Source organism: Cydia amplana, chromosome 20 (genome assembly GCF_948474715.1).
Source record: "Cydia amplana chromosome 20, ilCydAmpl1.1, whole genome shotgun sequence".
Classification (NCBI taxonomy): domain Eukaryota; kingdom Metazoa; phylum Arthropoda; class Insecta; order Lepidoptera; family Tortricidae; genus Cydia; species Cydia amplana.
The window spans coordinates 12,104,466-12,121,789 of NC_086088.1; the positions used below are offsets into that span (position 1 = coordinate 12,104,466).

The 17,324-nt window shown below is 35.9% G+C and overlaps 1 protein-coding gene across 2 annotated transcripts in view; it reads left to right on the forward strand.

The window, feature by feature from the left end:
• LOC134657451 (alpha-2 adrenergic receptor) overlaps positions 1-17,324 on the forward strand; it is a 547,428-nt gene that overhangs the window by 111,787 nt on the left and 418,317 nt on the right. For both annotated transcript variants that reach the window (XM_063513009.1, XM_063513010.1), the window contains exon 2: positions 10,613-10,655. The gene's annotated coding sequence lies outside the window, so the exon portion shown is untranslated. The remainder of the gene's footprint in view (positions 1-10,612; positions 10,656-17,324) is intronic.

A 17,324-nucleotide genomic window follows, 5' to 3' on the forward strand; every position in this document is an offset into this window, starting at 1 on the left:
AAACGAATGCCAGAACGCAGAAAAGTATTAAAAAAATATATATATATATATATTTATTTTCAGATTCCGCAGATCCATAGATTGTTAGTTACAAGACACTTATAAGACACTTAAGTGAAATAGGCAAGTAATAATATTTATCATTGAATAGAAAGTGAAAAATCTCAGCACACTGACTTAAAATATATTTGCAGAATCCAAAAGTATAATCAATTAATACATTATTTGGTATGCCTGTATAACATATGAAATACTAACAAATGTAATAAAAAATAAACCAAAAACTTAAATAGATTTAGTTTAAATACCATAAAACCAGGAGTAGTTGATTCACACACAAACTTTCGGCCTGATTCTAATTTTAATAAACGTCGAAAATTAGATCTGGATACGATATAGATAGATCAAAAAACAGAAACGTCACTTTTGAAACTTTCCTATCCGATCCATATCGTATAGAGATCTATATTTTTATGTTTATTAAAATTAGAATCAGGTCGTTTAGTAATGATATAGGTGAAGCCTCGCGAGATTGCCGTTGGCCTAAAAAAGGGCGCCACCTTAAAACCATCACGTCATTTTAGGCCTAACCGTCTATACTAATTAGAAATATAATTGCGTGTAAAATAAATTCGTTTATTTTGTCTTTTATGTACAGAAATGCGACTTGTTTCGCCGTGAAAGGGTTTTTTAGTAAGATTGTAAAAGATGTTTTTAATTAGAGCCGCTGTCGCTTTACTAATTAACTAATTACGTGGTAACGCGGATTTATTTAAATGGTAGATCCGACCATAATTTGCTTTGGTAATTAATAGAACCCTGCTTAATTGTGAAATCGTGTTTTTCACAGGCTACGGAGTTTTTTTTTAATTAATAGATGGACTGGTTTGAAATTTAGTTGATTGTTAGATTGGCAAAATTAGAACAAGTTTAAGTTAAGATAAAGTTGTAAAGTTGGGGCTAGTTTTAGTTAGAACAAAATTGCAAAGTCAGCACAAGTATTTTGCGGTATATTTATTTACTTACTGTAACTTACTTTGAACGGCATTATACGCATTATTAAAAATCCATTCTATTCAATTTAACTGACTTACTTTTGAGATTAAAAACCTGAACATGATTTCCAGGGTGCTAAGCTAACATGTCAATCAGTAACGCCTGTAGCGTAGCGAAATTATCTCTATGTATTACTCATACATATTAGGGCGACAGAGACATTCGCGTTTCCTTAGAGCTACGGGGCGTAATCGGATGGCATGTTGGCTACGCACTGTCACTTTAGTACCTAACACTCGTATGGGTATGACAAACAGATTGACGTTAGAATTATCAAAATCGGCCCACGCTTGAGTGCCACAAAGGATCAAACATACATGGGTGAATCATTTTTTTAGGGTTCCGTAGCCAAATGGCAAAAAACGGAACCCTTATAGATTCGTCATGTCTGTCTGTCTGTCTGTCTGTCTGTCTGTCTGTCCGTCTGTCCGTCTGTCCGTCTGTCCGTCTGTCTGTCCGTCCGTATGTCACAGCCACTTTTCTCCGAAACTATAAGAACTATACTGTTGAAACTTGGTAAGTAGATGTATTCTGTGAACCGCATTAAGATTTTCACACAAAAATAGAAAAAAAACAATAAATTTTTGGGGTTCCCCATACTTCGAACTGAAACTCAAAAATTTTTTTTTCATCAAACCCATACGTGTGGGGTATCTATGGATAGGTCTTCAAAAATGATATTGAGGTTCCTAATATCATTTTTTTCTAAACTGAATAGTTTGCGCGAGAGACACTTCCAAAGTGGTAAAATGTGTGTCCCCCCCCTGTAACTTCTAAAATAAGAGAATGATAAAACTAAAAAAATATATGATGTACATTACCATGTAAACTTCCACCGAAAATTGGTTTGAACGAGATCTAGTAAGTAGTTTTTTTGTATACGTCATAAATCGCCTAAATACGGAACCCTTCATGGGCGAGTCCGACTCGCACTTGTTTTTCTTGCTCTCGTTGTCATGGTTACGCTTACGATTACCTACGTCAGTCTTTAAATCTAGGTTTTATTTTAAATTCACTAAACATGCTTTTTGTGGTAGCTGTAAGCCTTTTATTTCCACAATGAGTAATCTACCAGGCACGATAATATAACGTGGTACAAGAGCAAAACAAAACAACAAAATGTGCTTCCATTTTCACCTGGCTGACGGGACAGAGTAACGACAAGAAATTGATTCACCCACATACATACATAGAGTGATAAACACACTACCCTCCTTTGTGCACTGTCGGATAATAACTAGTTAAACAAAACAATTCAACAGCCATCCACGTTGGCCGTTGTTCTTTCCACCCCTTGGGAAATTCGGCTCAAACAGCGCGGATAGATAAAACCCTAATAGTCATTTGCAATTAAAGCTATTCGGGTCATTTAGAACAACATGTGTATGAATAGTATCTTTTGGGGTTATCTTGGTGAGTTAGTTAAACTGCAAGCATTAGACGAGTGTAAAGCCGTCTAATAATATGTGGACACTGTGACCTGTGGAGCCATAAACCAAATATTGCTTAGTAAGTATGTCTCAAAGGGATCACTCATTCGTTTGATTGTCGTTAATAATTATAATATATTACAACCTTGTGCTAGTTCAGGGTCTGTGCAAGTCTGTAATACTATTTAAAGTACATACAGATACACCCCATAAACAAGGCACAATGTTCAGCTTAATCGGAATCCCAAAGTTTGCCACTGGTGGCCAATTGGATTACAATTGCAAACGCGCCAGGAAGTTTCTCGAATATATTCAACATCCAATCTTAAAACGACTTAAACGCCTTTGATATCCTAATATCTTAATACTTTTTTCGATTCTCGACTTATGCAAGCTTTAATCAAGAAACGGCTTTAGCGACTTTCAGTTCCAACTGTTATAATACCTTATTTGACTCGAATTTAACTTCTAATCGAGGAACTGGCCGAAGTGGCTCTAATGTAATAGTGATATAATGCCTTTAGCTTTAAATTGACCTGGTCCCAAACTGTATTAATTGCGAGGGGACAATTTGGATTGTATTGACTACTGGGGATACTAAAGTTATTTTGGATTAAGAAAAACAAAATGGAGTAAGTAACCAAATGTAATTTTCATGATTAATGAATTATTAAGGTAAGGTATTTCATTTGTTTCCCCACGTTTAGTTTTATATAAGTATAATGAGAAACGAAGATTGTTTATTATTGGTTGGACTAAGTTAATTTGTTACATATGAGTAGGTACAAGTAGTACAATAGAAAATTGGTTAGTAAATAAAAATATTTCTGAAATAAACTAACTTCAGATAGTTCTGAAATAGTCTATAATCCGTGTATAATCCAAATATTCTACTCTCGCTGCCATCTTTATGGTCAAATTAAACATGTATGTGTAGGTACTTTATCACTTGCTACAAGCTCGACGCTTATGTATGCATGCTCTACCTACCTACAATACAAAATAATGATAGTACAGCAATACATTTGTCGTACTAAATAAAATATTCACTCACATTTTTAAAATTGAAATTCTCAATTTTCGTGCTAAAGTTCATTTAAATATGTAATTGAAGTTTGTTGTTCTTGCTGTTTTCCACTTTTCACAGTTCTACTTGTAAATCAACAGCGGAAAGTGGCTATTGAATTTAAAAATACAGCAGAAATTTTCGCAGTTTTTGGTGAATACAGTTTTGCCTTTTTTAAGGATGTTACAAAAATATATATATTGAAGAATGCCAGCCTCAATGCCGACTTCTTGCAGTTATCGTGGAATAATATAAGACTAATGTAAAGGTTTTTTCATAGTTTTCATCAGTTTGTAGTCTCCAATCGAGGTATAAATTCAGGTACTTTTTAATTTTATTACTCTCGTCCAAATTTTTTAATGAGAATTCGAAAATAACAATTTAAAATTTCACTCTGTATCCAACGCAAGCATCATTAAGGATTCCAAGTCAACCCGGGAGCTCTCAATACTAAGTCGGGGGTGTCACGCGGACCGTGCTCAACATGATTAACGTAGGGCTGTCACTCAAGCTAAATTGTCTTTAACCTTTGCCCGGAATCGATCGGTAATTCACTTTACTGGCTGGGGATTTAAGGTGAGGTGTGTCTAGAGTGATTTGTGGTATTTTTATAAATGCTTTTAAGTATAATGTTTAAACCTTAGTAAACCGTTTAAAAAAGCTAAGCTTTTAGGGTTCCGTATCACGAAAGGAAAAAATGGAACCCTTATAGGATCACTTTGTTGTCCGTCCATTCGTCCGTCGCCTAGACGCTTCCCGTTGACCTGGAACTATGATATTTAGCAAGAATATCTATCGTCTTACACTACAAGTAGGTACAGGGAAAAATCTCAAAATTATTAATTTAAAAATAAATAAAACAATATCTTTTGTAAGTGTTTTTATATTTTACTTTTATATTCATATTATAAATTACCTAACTTAAGATGAAATAGTATTTTATGCAACCGTTGTTTAAGAGAGGTCAAAAAAGGTGAGTGGCGTGAGTAACTATTTGAGGCGAAGCCGAAAATTGTTAATTAAGACGCCACGAGTATTTTTTGACTCAGTTAAACAACGTTGCATACAATACTTTTTCTACGACCTAGCACTTACTTCTAAATAAAATTGTAAATTTAACAAATATTTTTAATTCAAGAAGTAGCAAAAATGGAGGGTACGGGCGGGAAAAGAATGAATGAATGAATGAAATAAAAAAAAAAACGTGTCTATGGTTCACTTATTTGTCAGAGATGACATTTAAAATAAGGTTGGCAACACTGTACCTATTTCATTCAATATTTTGTAAGTTACACGAAGTATCGTAAAATCACCAAAAAGATACTGCGTGTGTACAAATTATTTTTTGGGGAATAGACTAAAGACGTCTTGACAACTATTAGGTAGGGTTTTAAAGGTGTGCGCACGACCCTTTAAATGACAAATAAAAGTACGGGAGTAGAAAAAATAAATAAAATGATAATAAAACAATATTATATATAAAATAAGAAATAAGTTAAATTTGTACGCAACCCTCGGTGGGCGAGTCCGACTCGCACTTGTCCGATTTTTTTAGTCTTATAAGACTCGAGTTCGTACCAACTCTATTGTAGGGCCGAAGCAAAGGGAGTATTTTTAATCTAATTTTGCGATATTCGTGGATTCCTTCTATAAGTGTGTTGTGTCTTTTGTTTTCGACCGGGATTCGGGGAATTTTCTATACATCATAGTTATTTGAATTCCCGTCTTTGGGTTCCTTAGAAGGGTACAAACTAGGTACGGTAAAGTTTTTTTTGTGTAAAAATAGATTTTTCTTTATATTTAACACTCTGTAAAAATAGTAAAAAATTAGCAGGGCTCCAGTGTTATTAGAGTCTGGCTACTGAAATATTACACAAATGTTTGGCGAGAAATTAAAAAAAAATCGGCTGGTCACACTTTGTGGAGTAGGAATTATAGTTATGATACTAGAAAATATTTTTGATTTTCTGTGCACACCTAAGTACCTAAGGATATAAGTTAAATATACATTGACGTGCACTCAAAGTCAGCTCACATAATTTATACCACTGTGTAAAGTACAGTCAAAGATAAACACATATGTTTACACTTTCTCACAGTGTACCATTGTAACAAGGCGAAAAATGAAATGTTGTGTAAATAAGACCTAGCTCGATAATACCGTAATATTAATCCATTACCACAAAAATTACATAAGTACTATACCAAATATGTTAAATGCATTTATAGAGCACCAACTTCCTAATTTGTTTACATTTGGTTACGACTTGTAAACATTGCAGTTTTTCGTTATACAACGCTGTAGCGTGTAGACGTGTACGTCGACTTCGCACATTGTCGTAATTATTTACGAGCTTAAAGGTCTCTGCCCACTACACCGTATCATAGCATGACCGTGCTATGAACGCGTCAGGCAAAAAAATATTCTTTGTATTAAAAAGTATGAGACTATGCCGACTAGCCCGTTCCGTCACCGACCATACCCGTAGCGTGCCATGCACGGACCGTCAAAAATGGTCGGCGAGGATATTTTGCCGGTGCCGAAACGCTACGTGCATGGCACGCAACGTTGCCAAAACGGTGCGTGCAAGCGGCGAAACGGTGAGCATACGGGTTATAACCGCGTATGGTGACCGTTCTAAGCCCGTTATAAACGCGTTGCCGTATCTGTTGCTCGCTCTTGCCAATATGACAACCATTCGCTCGCTCTTTCTGACGAGTCTGGCTCTCGCGAATAAAACGCGGGTACTAAGGGGATGAAACGCGGATGCTACGGGGATTATAGGCGGATGCTATGGGGATGATACGCAGTTACTACGGGCACTAAACCCGTTATGTACGGATATGAAACAATGTGGACACGGTGTAGTGGGCATAGTAGTCCGTGTCGCATTACATTCCGTGCTTGATACGTTCATGGCACGGTCATGGTATGATGTACGGTGTAGTGGGCAGATACCTTAAATAATAGTTTGCGGACCTCACTCAGTATAGACATTATTAATATTATGTAAAATAAACGCCTTATAAACCGCAAACAAATTGAATGAATGACATAAATTGACAACTGACTTTTAGCTTTTTTTTTGGATCATAGACAATTGATGATACAGCAACGAAATATCTGTCAACAATTTTTGGCTAGCCAGACTCTACCGTCTAGACTAAAAGGCTCTTAAATGTGTTTATGTTGAGAAAGCGAAGATGCCATAATAAATCACTTCCAAGATTTTCGCCAGTGTTTGCACAGTCTCAGAAATATGTTTACATTTTTCGCCTTTATTACAATGGAGTAAGGTCCAAAACTGTGAACGTATCTTTGACGGCGGTATTATAAAGTCGTATTTTGCGTAATTTAGCTTGTATTTTCATGCCACTTCCCGACGCGGAGTCAGCTACATTTAACACACGCTAATGGATGTGATCGCGGCACAGATGTCTCCCGTTAGATCGCGTACGCGGCAGTGGCTTAGCGTGAACTAATCTAGCCGTGGGCGAAATCTCATCTGCCCTTTTCTTTCACTGTGTCCGAAGGGGCCTCGAGCGAGGCCTCTCTTAGGGGGGGGGGGGGGGCGTGGGCGACGGCCCACTTCGCCCACGCCTAGCTACGTCACTGGCTACGCGATTATGAAATTGATGACGGCGTTTCGGTATTTGAGTGAGACAACGCATAGGCGCGTAAGGCAGTAAATATTTCTTTGCAAAGAATAAGTAGGTATAGTGCCTTTAACAGTTTGGAATAATTCACGGTTAGTTTTACTAGACTTATTAAAATATATTGACCGTGATATGGGCTGTGATAAGACGCATGTAACTGCGTCGAAATATCGGGAGCTCGAAAACAACACCAAAGGTAGCACGAAGCACGATCCATATCCGGGTCGATATTATGTATAGTGCCTTTAGGTGGTAGTGGTAGGTGAAAATTGGTTGCATATCAGAGAGGAAAATTGCAGAGGAAATCTTTTACGCTGAATTTTTAGATTAGTAGATTGATATTTTTTTAATGTCAATGTGGTCAAACGGGATCCTGGTCGCATTTGGAAAGGCATTTAGGTACTACCTGCGCGAGCTACGAAGCGTAGCCGATAACACGGGACAAACCGTATGTAGCGAAAAGCGCCTACGAACAGAGAGCCCGCCTAGGGGCCCTATTCGGATTTTGTAATAGACATCTATTAGATATCTTTTAGACATCGCCAAGATACGATAACGATATGTTTAAGATCTAACCTGTCAAATTTGACATATCCGCGATTCTGGAGATACTCTTGAACGATTTCCACAAAATATTACTTAGAGATCTAATTCATCTAATTCACATCTAATAGATATCTAACACGATCTATCGTAAAATTGACATTGGTTGCCCGAATTGCACTGCAAAAGAGAACTAGTTGAAATCTAAACTATAACGTATCTAGAATGGATCTAGTACGTGTCGTCTCTTGTGAATATCTTGAAGTTCGAATACGGCAGTAGCATTTTGTAATGTGTATCGTGATTTTTTTATAAAATCTTAAACACCATCCTGTGAGAGGTATTCTATGGATCGGCATCGTCGGGGAAGCGAACCGCGAACCGCCTACTCGTCAGGCCACGTTAACTCCCCTCAAAGAATTAGAGGTGCCATTTAATTTCGACGAAATATTACTTTTATACGAAATATTACTGTTCTTTTGTATGATCTTTTAGGATGTAGGTTTATTACTATTACATACACGTATGTAATATTTAAGAAGCACCTCATTTTTAGTGTTCCGTACAAAACTTTGTTCACGGAACACTTCGGTCTTGCAAATCGGTTAAATGCGTTTTAGGGTTCCGTACCCAAGGGGTAAAAACGGTATTACTAAGACTCTACTGTTCTTCTGTCGTCTGTCTGTCACCAGGCTGTATCTCGTGAACCGTGATATTTCTGTTGCCGCGGCGCTATAAGAACAAATACTAAAAACATAATAAAATAAATAAATAAGTACAACAAACGTGATTTTTATTGCCGTTTTTCGCGTCTAAGTACGAAACCCTTCGTACGCGAGTCCGACTCGCACTTGGCCGGTTTTTTATTTTAATAAATACCTGCATACATATAATTTTAGTTAATAAAAGCTTGTAAAAGTTGTGTATGTTACAAATGCAGTAAAGTTATATTAACCCTCTTATTCATAAACACCCTACAAACCTCAATTAGCTAATAATCTTGTATCCTTATCTGTCATTTTGACTTATGTATTTGTAAGAAAGGGATAAAACAAAATGTAACTAAATCAGGCCCGTAAAGTTTTATGAATTATGAATATTAGTTGCCCCCTTGGGTTAGTTAGTTATTTAGAGCTTGTAAGTCGAGCTGCGACGGGGTCACGTGACAAATCCGCAGATCGAGCAAAAATGGCGGCGGCAATTAGAGCGGCGCGTAGTGAGGGGCTCGTGGTATCGATATTCACGATTCATTTTCAAATCTGTTTTAGTGAAAAAAAAATGTTGTATTTGTATTTATTTTACCAGCTTTTATTTATTATTTACCTAGCTTTTAGTTACAGATCAGTTTTGAAAAGTGCAACGACGGTTTATATGTACCAATATTCATATTATCATTTCTCCACTACCTAAAGGTTGTCTGGAACAGGTCGCTCTTTAGCGATAAGACCGCCTGTTGTTTTTGTCCTCGTGTATTATATTGTCATTCTCTCTGTAAATGTTTTATTGAGGTTGTGCAATAAAGTGGATTTGTATTGTATTGTATTGTACCTATGTTCGGGTCAATTAGACCCACTCCCCATTATTCATATGAGAATTGACAAGTCTATTTTTGAAGTGAAAACTTCTTTAGCGGCGCTGTGCACTTTTTGTGATGGGGAAAAATTGTTAAACTCGTAACAGGTGTCACGTGACTGTAAGATTCAATGTCATTGAGTTTTTATTTATTGATTTAAATGCCATTTAGTGAGTTTCCCTCTAACTGGTAATAATATAACTCGAGTGATGTGCTTAGGGGTTTCAAATAATGCGACGAAATAACGCTAGATGGCGTTAACCTCAATTATACACAGTGCTGCAGACATTTTGCAATAGTGATTGAGTTTTTACTTCCGCCGGCACTCCCTGAGTGCAACCCGTTGTTTTATTTTTAATTAACCGTGTTTCTGTGACAGAAATTGAACAGCCCGAATTATACTTATATCGATATAAATGTATTCAAGGATTAAACTAAATTGCCCATCCCTTCAGCCTCTACACTGGTCAACGCGCAATTAATTAGTCAGCCCACCGCGCTCTTTGCAATCCCTTCCCTTCTGATACCACAGTACCTACGACTGTGTAAATGTAATGTGTTACATGTAAATCGTAATACTATGAACTATGATATTAACCAGTAAAAGTTATCCTGGTAAGACCCAGGGCAATTTTGGCGCTTTTGAATTTGGAGCTCTTTTATTTATTATATAATTTAATTTGTACTTGTACAAGTACACGGGGACTTACGAGGTTAAAATATGAAATTGATCATTTTATTCACACTCCATTTTTTGATTTGCGAATTTGTATGTTATTTCTACTAAGAATCACGAGTTTTTAGGAAAAAAGATGCCCTCTATTATTTTCATAAATTTTTAGTTCCTTCCATTCCGTTACCGTCATACAAAGTCTTTGTAACGGATTGGAAAAAATCTTGAGACACTTTATTTCTCCTATTAGGATCGAAAATGGTATTAAATTAGTCCTATTCTGCTTTCGTCACGAATTCTACATTGAAAACCACCGACGATTGTGACGAATGTAGAATGGGTGCGAAAGCAGAATAGGACTAATTTAAGAACTTGACGAAAAACGAATGGGACGACCCAAGACGATACCTCGAAAATGTGCATGATTTTGAGTAGAAATAGCATAAAAATCCTTGACTTGCTTGACATGTTTTGCTCCGTAAAGTTAAGGCACACAACAGGCGGTCTTATTGCTAAAAAGCGATCTTATGTAGAAATTTTTTAAGTACCGGATTATTGATCAAAATAGAGAAAAACGTCATAAATCTCACTAATGTAAAAACATTTGTCAACAGGTTTACAAGCGAGGAGGCAAATTCGGGAATATGAAGCATTAAGGTGAGTTAGGCTTCGCGCTGGCATACTCCCAAACGTAGTTATACCGAATCTGGCGAAAGGCCAGTCAACTAGGAGTTTGGAGTAATAAAATTATTCCCACTATTTGATAGAAAATCGTTGAGAATTGCTAAGAGGTTGGTTTCAGGCGAAAAGCATAATCTACAGAGGGTCTACCGCGAACACCGAAGTTCGCAGATTGCCACCTTTCTCTTTTACTCCAATTAATGCGTAACATATTTTTTGTTCTTTCTATTCCGTAACCGTCATACGAAGTCCATGAAAAATGGTAACAGAATGGAAATAAAACCCTTGGGAAACTTTTTTTCTCCTATTAGGATCGAAAGAGCTCTTGATTCTGAGTAGAATACAACATAGAAACCTCCAAATTAAAAAAAAAAAGTGTAGAGTGCAACTTTTAAATTTAAAATGGCTCACGTCCCAGATGTCACTTTATATAAAACTTAAGTTCAAAAATTAACCGAGCTCTCGCTAAACGTAATTAAACTGGTAATATCGAATATCGACGATCCTTTTTCGGGATGGCTCCAAATCCGGGTGCGGCCAATAAGGTTATATTAAGGTCGGCGGAATACTTATCATTTTAATATCGGACGCGGTGCAGGCTTGGGGATTCCAGAGGAGCTGGCCAAGTTAAAAGCGGTTCGGTTCGTTCCTAACCTCGTATAGTTGGTAAAACCAATTTGACAGTCAGTAAGAACCAGGAAAACTATACTCAGTCTTTTCTTTTGGGTGCTAGTACTAGTGTAAGACAAAGATAGTATGATTCTCTCTGTCTATGTTTGAAATGAGACAGTCCTTTGACAAACTATATTACCTTAAGGAATACTATCTTTCCCTACCTTCGTTTTTATTTTTATAATTATTGACACTGTTGTTTCTTTATTTAATATATGGTTTTTATGTATGTATGTATGCCTAGATGTATGTTTATGGTTATACGTATTTAAGTATGTTTATCCTTCTTAATGTTTTGTGTTGTTTGATTATATTCAATTCGTCTTTTCATATTTTTTCTTTGCGCCACCTACCGTATATTCTAATTCTTTTGTCTCCGATACCCAAAGGTTGTCTGGAAGAGATCGCTCTTAAGCGATAAGACCGCCTGTTTTTACTTCTATTGTCTTTGTTTATGTTATTGTACATTTATTGTAAACTACGTGTATGTGAGGTGTGCAATAAAGAGTATTGTATTGTATTGTATTGTATATTTATAAAATTTGACACCAAACTACTTCCGATTTTCTTTGACTTCTGAAGGAAGGGTGCGGTACTTCGGCAGTTCCGTAGATATACTGGATCAACCAAATCTTGTCAGTAGTAAAAGGCGGCAAATTTGAAAAATCGCGGGTTAGCAACACTGTGTTCGAATAATTCCAAAATCGCGTGTCATCTGTGTGTGGAATGCGGATCATGAATGACAGCCATCATCTTATTGTTTACATTCTGAATCGTTTCTATTTCAAGAGAAATTTCTGCTGTCACCATTAAATACCAAGATTATGCATGACCTCAAGCAAAGCTAAGGTGCCTACAATGTACAATCATGCTCGTTGACGGTAAACATTACTAAAATTTGAGGTTATGATAATTCACTCGAACTGACGTATGAAGGGCGGAAAAATAAACAGTTTTGGTTCGATGTACATTGCTGCTTTTCTTAGCGCAATTCTGCTCTTTGAGTGTTACATGGTGTTACCCTACTTTAATTTGCAGTACATTGCTACTGACAAGATTTGCTTGACGCACTATATTAGCTAAATACACCGGAACAGATGACGCAGCAGAAAACAGCTGCTGTGTCGCCAAAATTATTTATAGTTTTTTTAGAGTTTTATTATTGTATTTACTCGTATGTTAGTCTGTATGATAATTATGTTTGGTCCTCAGACAGCCATATCAGAAAATAAATGATTTTGATTTGGTTTGACAAGCCTTCCAATGAACATTTTTTGAGTTCATATTTTAAGCGATCTTTGAAGAAAATTCCTACGATATTTGCAGCGTGTCACTTGCGCCTACAAGAGAGTCAATGCTCTGTAGGTGACGTCACGTGCTTTACCTACTCCATTGTAGGTTCTTCCGATATTGACTTCATCTTCATCATCATCATAGCACATGCGACACGTCCGGTAAAGGAATTTGATTTCAGTGTCACTTAAAGATTTACGATTTACAAGATTACCTGCCAGTTTTCGTACCTTGTCAGCTTTTATATTGATTGTCACTGTGACAAGTAAGGTTATCATTATCATTCGTATGTTTCCCATTTACTTGGGGTACTTTCTGTTGTTCGTCATCTCATCATTTACTTGCTTTCATTTCATTATCATCTTTCACACTGTCCATCTTTTCTCACTACCTTTTCCTTAGTTTTCTTTTGCCTCTTACATAGAGCTTTGGAGGGGTACATTCATACTTACTTAATACCTTTTGCATCACGTGACTTTCATCCCTCCATATCTATTTCATTTTATCACAACGGCTGGTTGTATGTACCTACGCTTTTGATCAAATCATCAGTTTACCTGGCTTGGCACCCCTTACGTTGTGTTTTACCTGCTGACTAGATTTACACAAAGTAGTTCGTAGGTACTATAACTACGAATTATAAAATATTAGGTATACGAATTGATGCTATAATAAGGTGACAATAAAGTTATTTATCCTGAAATTATTCGCAAAGTTGAAGGTCACGATAAAATAAGTTTTTAACAAATTTCAGCTAGAAATTTTGAAGTAAAGTTATTAATTTGATGACACAGATTGGGTATCGTTCATAATTTGATTTCAAAAATCTAATTACCCTCAGAATCAACAATCTTGGACAAATAGAAACTTTTTGAATTAATCTACTTAAAGAAAATTAGGTATGAAATTATTTTTTGGAGAGAATGGTCGTGGCCTAGTTACATTATAAGCTGAATCAATTTCAGATAAAAATGGCTATTTTCATAAAATTGTTGAGATGAGTATGTTAATTAGCATTATGCTTATGTAAAATTGTAACTAAAATTACATTAATGATGATGTAAGTGACATTTTAATTTATAGTTAGGTTATTTGGATTAAATTTGGTTGAATATTTGATGTTATTAAACTTTTATAGATTGATAAAATTGTGTCATAAGTAGGCTGTATTTTCATTACATGTAAATACAAATTTTAGTAATTAAATTAAAAAACCATCTATGTAAGTCGATTCTGATTTAACAATTTGATCAAAATATTTAGTTATGACACGATCGACGATCGCTGACACTGATTGGTGCACTCACAATGCACTGAAAGAATCGTGTCATTAGAATACATCGCACTTGAGGAGGCATGTTGAGGGCACGTCAGTTAGTACCGTTTCCAAAAAAATACAATGAATTTTTGAGTTTACAGAATAAGGTATTTGTATTTGTAACCTGGAATTTAATCATAATGACGCATTGATAAAAAAAAAACTTAGCTATTGGACATCTCGCTTGCACTTATTGGTGCTCTTAAAGTAGTGTCGTAACAAGATTAAATTAACAAATTGTTCAAGGTGAATTGGCATTTCAGCCGATGTTCCGATGTAGGTAATTAATTTATATAAAAACTAGCTCCTGCTCGCGACTTCGTCTACGTGAAATGATGACGATGATTGATAAAATAATTGTATATCCTTAAAAATATATCCATACTACATTTCATCTTAATTGGTTCAGCTTTATTAGCGTGAAGAGGTAACAGACAGACAGACAGAAGGGATAAACCTCAAACAAAACTTAGCTTCACAAAGAAGCCTTAGCCTTATGCATACTCTTTCCAGTTAGCGGAGACTTTTTTAATAACATATTACTTATACTGCACCGGACCAAAGACTAAGCCTTGCGGTACTCCACATTTTAATCCTCGCGGGGATTTAAAAATGTTACATCGACGTGTGTATAAATGTTCCACAGTTTTATTTTTTTATCCAAATTTATTGAAATTTGAAGCTTTAGCGCTCGTTTGCTAGGAACGTTTCTATTTTGTATGGTAAAATACTAATCAAAAGCTTTAACCTAAACGCAACCCTTGACTACTATTGACTACTTATAGTAAGTGATTCTGATTACTAATCCACCCCACATCACTACCAACCCAAAGGTGCCCATCACGCTTGCTGCGTTTCCGCGTTGAACCGAGATGGAGATCTCAGCGCCAGGAATGACTCGGAGGGGTCGAGGCCAACCTGCAGGCGATGACCCAGCTCCAAATGTATTTTTTTACAGGGTGGCACAAAAATACGTTAAAACAATCTTCTAAATATTTCCCTTTGATACACAAAAGCAAATTGTTAAAATTTTCAACAATGTGTTGCAGTACTTAGGAACAATAGTCTCCTTAGTTTTAGTAATATTTAGTAGCCTTGATAGCTACAAAGTTCTTAAAGATTTCCCTAAGAGTAAGATAAGATCCTAATATGTAAGATAAAGGAATGGACAGAATGTTATAAAAAGTTCGCATTAAAACGAAATTATCCTTATAATATGTTCCCTTAGTCTTAAATATAAAAATTCAATCTAAATTTTATTTAGTACCTTTAATTTCCGCTTTTACATTGACGGCTTTTAATATTTTCTCTTTCCTGCCATTGAAATTACTATTTTATCTCTCTAGCGATACAGCATAGTTTGCAATGGCAGAGTGTTACATGTGTAATCTTCTTAGCGTTGCAATCTGTCGAGTCATTACCGTGGCGGATATGACTGCCCGTCGGCGACTTATCGGAGAGCTGTGTCGAAATCAATGCGAAAATATCTACGGAACTATGTAAATAATAAGTTTTTGGCATAAATTTCATTTTTGGTACACTATTTTATCGCTGACTGTACTTTTCTTACGACAGACAAGTAATACTCATCGAGACAATTCTAAAAACCCCTAACACAATTAAGTTGCGTTGTTTCATCACAGATTCTCAGATTCAGTTCCTATGGCCACCTCCTGTCTCCATCATCAGATCAGCTCGATGGTACCATAATATTACATTATCACCCGACTTACATGTGTATGCAAAGTTTCAGCTCAATCGGAAACCGGGAAGTGGATCAAATGCAAGATTCCATTACATGTTAATTACATACAGGTCGACCTAATAAAAGCGTGTTAAAAATAAGATTGATTTGACCTAAAATGTACCAAAGTAGTTGGGTCCCAAACTACGCTTGCTAATAAATAAAATAAAAATAAAACTTTTATTTCAGACAAAGTACAAAGGTATGCCTACACATTAAAATTGGTGATATATTTAGTTCCGTAAACTGTTACTTACTCTTTTGTAAGCCCCAAGATACAGGCTCCTGGCTCAGCCTACCTAGTTTGGGGCTTACCGGACATCTTTGTGCATGCGTCGTTCTGATTATAAATAAAAATTATTCTTATTATTATTTCTGTTACCGCTATAAAAAATACTAAAAATAGAATAAAATAAATATTTAAGTGGGGCTTTCATACAGCAAACGTGATTTTTGCGTATTGGTACGGAACCCTTCGTGCGCGAGTCCGACTCGCACTTGGCCGGTTTTATTTATTTATTACAACCCCTTAATACAAAGAGACCTAGCGACAAGTTAATTGACCTATATTTCGGTCGCACAACAATTTCTATTATAGCTACAAAAAACTTGATTGACCCATAAACAAGAAAAAGTTGAGGCTCAACTGAAAATTTTCCGCCAGAGTTTCCTAAATCTTATCACAGAGGTGTTCAATTATTTATTTTGCGGCAGATCGAGTGAAAAGGGGCTTTATGAAAGTTTTCAGTTAAGGATAGGTATATCGAAGGTTTGGTGTTTTTTGTATATTAGTAAAATATAGGGAAATAAGTGTATTTTTAGCTTGTTTCTTTTTAAATTTAAAATATAATTTTTTTCAAAATTTTGTAGAAAAGGGTCCTTAAACGAGCTTATACAAAAAGTAGTAATAATGTCTAATTACTTATGAAATTTGTATTCTTTCAGAAGCTGTTTTTATTTATTTTGTAGTGTATAGGCTGCCTGATATACAAATCATAAGATTTGGAAGTACGCATGATAAATAAGCATTTAGGCGAATTCAAACATACTTTTGGATATCTAAATGTTCTCATTTTGTTATCATTCGCGATTGCGTTTCACTCGTACTGTCCGTACATGTATTAGCACGAGCGAGACACACTGGCAAGTGATAATAATACTTTAGTTTGATTTGATATTTGCGGCTTAGATGTATTTTATAATTGTATGTAAATTCCATGTTGCCGTGTAAAGGTGCCCTGGTGCCCTATTTGCTGAATAAATGTTGATGTTTGATGTTATAATTTTTATGTCAAAATGCAAATTTGAATTGGCCTCAAGGGTCCTTTAGACATGGAACGCCACATTTGCCCTGAAATGTTAGCAGATGTTTATGGCCTGGGGCATACCCCCTTTAGAATTAGGGTAAGGGGAGTTCTGACTTTTATTATCTCTTACAGGGAGTTTTATAGCAGCGATGCAGTATCAAGATTTTCATCTCCAAAGGGAATGAAAACTGTTACATTATGAATTATTTTATTGTCATTGTGATAATTCCTGGTGCTTTGTGTCACAGTTTAGAGGCATAGCTGAGCGGTTAGGTGGGTGACTTTTGGCATGGAGGTCGTGGATTGAAATT